The sequence below is a fragment of the Oncorhynchus nerka genome, linkage group LG12, assembly GCF_034236695.1.
Source record: "Oncorhynchus nerka isolate Pitt River linkage group LG12, Oner_Uvic_2.0, whole genome shotgun sequence".
In the NCBI taxonomy this organism is placed as follows: Eukaryota; Metazoa; Chordata; class Actinopteri; order Salmoniformes; family Salmonidae; genus Oncorhynchus; species Oncorhynchus nerka.
In genome coordinates, this window is record NC_088407.1 from 11,556,021 (window position 1) to 11,561,544 (window position 5,524).

The following is a 5,524-nucleotide window of genomic DNA, read 5'->3' on the forward strand; positions in this document are numbered from 1 at the left end:
TTCAGTTGTTTTTTTGGGGGGGGATCTGTACTTAGATAAAAGTACTTCAAAGTATTAATTCAGTTGTTTTTTGGGGGTATCTGTACTTAGATAAAAGTACTTTAAAGTATTAATTCAGTTGTTTTTTGGGGGGTATCTGTACTTAGATAAAAGTACTTCAAAGTATTAATTCAGTTGTTTTTTGGGGGGTATCTGTACTTAGATAAAAGTACTTTAAAGTATTAATTCAGTTGTTTTTGGGGGGTATCTGTACTTAGATAAAAGTACTTTAAAGTATTAATTCAGATGTTTTTTTTGGGGGGGGTATCTGTACTTAGATAAAAGTACTTTAAAGTATTAATTCAGTTGTTTTTTGGGGGTTATCTGTACTTAGATAAAAGTACTTTAAAGTATTAATTCAGTTGTTTTTTGGGGGGGTATCTGTACTTAGATAAAAGTACTTTAAAGTATTAATTCAGTTGTTTTTAGGGGGGGGTATCTGTACTTAACTTTACTATTTATATTTTTTGACAACTTTTACTTCACTACATTCCTAATGAAAATAATGTTCAAATTCACGCACTTATCAAGAGAACACGTGGTCATCCCTACTGCCTCTGATCTGGTGGACTCACTAAACAGAGAACATCCGTGGTCATCCCTACTGCCTCTGATCTGGTGGACTCACTAAACAGAGAACATCCGTGGTCATCCCTACTGCCTTTGATCTGGTGGACTCACTAAACAGAGAACATCCCTGGTCATCCCTACTGCCTCTGATCTGGAGGACTCACTAAACAGAGAACACCTGGTCATCCCTACTGCCTCTGATCTGGAGGACTCACTAAACAGAGAACATCCCTGGTCATCCCTACTGCCTCTGATCTGGAGGACTCACTAAACAGAGAACATCCGTGGTCATCCCTACTGCCTCTGATCTGGTGGACTCACTAAACAGAGAACATCCCTGGTCATCCCTACTGCCTTTGATCTGGTGGACTCACTAAACAGAGAACATCCCTGGTCATCCCTACTGCCTCTGATCTGGCAGACTCACTAAACAGAGAACATCCCTGGTCATCCCTACTGCCTCTGATCTGGCAGACTCACTAAACAGAGAACACCTGGTCATCCCTACTGCCTCTGATCTGGAGGACTCACTAAACAGAGAACATCCCTGGTCATCCCTACTGCCTCTGATCTGGAGGACTCACTAAACAGAGAACATCCCTGGTCATCCCTACTGCCTCTGATCTGGAGGACTCACTAAACAGAGAACATCCCTGGTCCTCCCTACTGCCTCTGATCTGGAGAAATCACTAAACAGAGAACATCCCTGGTCATCCCTACTGCCTCTGATCTGGTGGACTCACGAAACAGAGAACATCCCTGGTCATCCCTACTGCCTCTGATCTGGAGGACTCACAAAACAGAGAACATCCCTGGTCATCCCTACTGCCTCTGATCTGGAGGACTCACTAAACAGAGAACATCCCTGGTCATCCCTACTGCCTCTGATCTGGAGGACTCACGAAACAGAGAACATCCCTGGTCATCCCTACTGCCTCTGATCTGGCAGACTCACTAAACAGAGAACATCCCTGGTCATCCCTACTGCCTCTGATCTGGAGGACTCACGAAACAGAGAACATCCCTGGTCATCCCTACAGCCTCTGATCTGGGGGACTCACTAAACAGAGAACATCCCTGGTCCTCCCTACTGCCTCTGATCTGGAGGAATCACTAAACAGAGAACATCCCTGGTCATCCCTACTGCCTCTGATCTGGCAGACTCACGAAACAGAGAACATCCCTGGTCATCCCTACTGCCTCTGATCTGGAGGACTAAACAGAGAACATCCCTAAACAGACTCACGAAACAGAGAACATCCCTGGTCATCCCTACTGCCTCTGATCTGGAGGACTCACTAAACAGAGAACATCCCTGGTCATCCCTACTGCCTCTGATCTGGCAGACTCACGAAACAGAGAACATCCCTGGTCATCCCTACTGCCTCTGATCTGGAGGACTCACTAAACAGAGAACATCCCTGGTCATCCCTACTGCCTCTGATCTGGCAGACTCACTAAACAGAGAACATCCCTGGTCATCCCTACTGCCTCTGATCTGGAGGACTCACTAAACAGAGAACATCCCTGGTCATCCCTACTGCCTCTGATCTGGCAGACTCACTAAACAGAGAACATCCCTGGTCATCCCTACTGCCTCTGATCTGGAGGACTCACTAAACAGAGAACATCCCTGGTCATCCCTACTGCCTCTGATCTGGAGGACTCACTAAACAGAGAACATCCCTGGTCATCCCTACTGCCTCTGATCTGGAGGACTCACTAAACAGAGAACATCCCTGGTCATCCCTACTGCCTCTGATCTGGAGGACTCACTAAACAGAGAACATCCCTGGTCATCCCTACTGCCTCTGATCTGGGGGACTCACTAAACAGAGAACATCCCTGGTCATCCCTACTGCCTCTGATCTGGAGGACTCACTAAACAGAGAACATCCCTGGTCATCCCTACTGCCTCTGATCTGGAGGACTCACTAAACAGAGAACATCCCTGGTCATCCCTACTTCCTCTGATCTGGAGGACTCACTAAACAGAGAACATCCCTGGTCATCCCTACTGCCTCTGATCTGGAGGACTCACTAAACAGAGAACATCCCTGGTCATCCCTACTGCCTCTGATCTGGAGGACTCACTAAACAGAGAACATCCCTGGTCATCCCTACTTCCTCTGATCTGGAGGACTCACTAAACAGAGAACATCCCTGTTCATCCCTACTGCCTCTGATCTGGAGGACTCACTAAACAGAGAACATCCCTGGTCATCCCTACTGCCTCTGATCTGGACGACTCACTAAACAGAGAACATCCCTGGTCATCCCTACTGCCTCTGATCTGGAGGACTCACTAAACAGAGAACATCCCTGGTCATCCCTACTGCCTCTGATCTGGTGGACTCACTAAACAGAGAACATCCCTGGTCATCCCTACTGCCTCTGATCTGGAGGACTCACTAAACAGAGAACATCCCTGGTCATCCCTACTGCCTCTGATCTGGAGGACTCACTAAACAGAGAACATCCCTGGTCATCCCTACTGCCTCTGATCTGGTGGACTCACTAAACAGAGAACATCCCTGGTCATCCCTACTGCCTCTGATCTGGTGGACTCACTAAACAGAGAACATCCCTGGTCATCCCTACTGCCTCTGATCTGGAGGACTCACTAAACAGAGAACATCCCTGGTCATCCCTACTGCCTCTGATCTGGAGGACTCACTAAACAGAGAACATCCCTGGTCATCCCTACTGCCTCTGATCTGGAGGACTCACTAAACAGAGAACATCCCTGGTCATCCCTACTGCCTCTGATCTGGAGGACTCACTAAACAGAGAACATCCATGGTCATCCCTACTGCCTCTGATCTGGGGGACTCACTAAACAGAGAACATCCCTGGTCCTCCCTACTGCCTCTGATCTGGAGGAATCACTAAACAGAGAACATCCCTGGTCATCCCTACTGCCTCTGATCTGGCAGACTCACGAAACAGAGAACATCCCTGGTCATCCCTACTGCCTCTGATCTGGCAGACTCACGAAACAGAGAACATCCCTGGTCATCCCTACTGCCTCTGATCTGGAGGACTCACTAAACAGAGAACATCCCTGGTCATCCCTACTGCCTCTGATCTGGCAGACTCACTAAACAGAGAACATCCCTGGTCATCCCTACTGCCTCTGATCTGGAGGACTCACTAAACAGAGAACATCCCTGGTCATCCCTACTGCCTCTGATCTGGCAGACTCACGAAACAGAGAACATCCCTGGTCATCCCTACTGCCTCTGATCTGGAGGACTCACTAAACAGAGAACATCCCTGGTCATCCCTACTGCCTCTGATCTGGCAGACTCACTAAACAGAGAACATCCCTGGTCATCCCTACTGCCTCTGATCTGGAGGACTCACTAAACAGAGAACATCCCTGGTCATCCCTACTGCCTCTGATCTGGAGGACTCACTAAACAGAGAACATCCCTGGTCATCCCTACTGCCTCTGATCTGGAGGACTCACTAAACAGAGAACATCCCTGGTCACCCCTACTGCCTCTGATCTGGTGGACTCACTAAACAGAGAACATCCCTGGTCATCCCTACTGCCTCTGATCTGGAGGACTCACTAAACAGAGAACATCCCTGGTCATCCCTACTGCCTCTGATCTGGAGGACTCACTAAACAGAGAACATCCCTGGTCATCCCTACTGCCTCTGATCTGGTGGACTCACTAAACAGAGAACATCCCTGGTCATCCCTACTGCCTCTGATCTGGTGGACTCACTAAACAGAGAACATCCCTGGTCATCCCTACTGCCTCTGATCTGGAGGACTCACTAAACAGAGAACATCCCTGGTCATCCCTACTGCCTCTGATCTGGAGGACTCACTAAACAGAGAACATCCCTGGTCCTCCCTACTGCCTCTGATCTGGAGGAATCACTAAACAGAGAACATCCCTGGTCATCCCTACTGCCTCTGATCTGGCAGACTCACGAAACAGAGAACATCCCTGGTCATCCCTACTGCCTCTGATCTGGAGGACTCACTAAACAGAGAACATCCCTGGTCATCCCTACTGCCTCTGATCTGGAGGACTCACTAAACAGAGAACATCCCTGGTCATCCCTACTGCCTCTGATCTGGAGGACTCACTAAACAGAGAACATCCCTGGTCATCCCTACTGCCTCTGATCTGGAGGACTCACTAAACAGAGAACATCCATGGTCATCCCTACTGCCTCTGATCTGGGGGACTCACTAAACAGAGAACATCCCTGGTCCTCCCTACTGCCTCTGATCTGGAGGAATCACTAAACAGAGAACATCCCTGGTCATCCCTACTGCCTCTGATCTGGCAGACTCACGAAACAGAGAACATCCCTGGTCATCCCTACTGCCTCTGATCTGGAGGACTCACTAAACAGAGAACATCCCTGGTCATCCCTACTGCCTCTGATCTGGCAGACTCACGAAACAGAGAACATCCCTGGTCATCCCTACTGCCTCTGATCTGGAGGACTCACTAAACAGAGAACATCCCTGGTCATCCCTACTGCCTCTGATCTGGCAGACTCACTAAACAGAGAACATCCCTGGTCATCCCTACTGCCTCTGATCTGGAGGACTCACTAAACAGAGAACATCCCTGGTCATCCCTACTGCCTCTGATCTGGAGGACTCACTAAACAGAGAACATCCTGGTCATCCCTACTGCCTCTGATCTGGCAGACTCACTAAACAGAGAACATCCCTGGTCATCCCTACTGCCTCTGATCTGGAGGACTCACTAAACAGAGAACATCCCTGGTCCTCCCTACTGCCTCTGATCTGGAGGAATCACTAAACAGAGAACATCCCTGGTCATCCCTACTGCCTCTGATCTGGCAGACTCACGAAACAGAGAACATCCCTGGTCATCCCTACTGCCTCTGATCTGGAGGACTCACTAAACAGAGAACA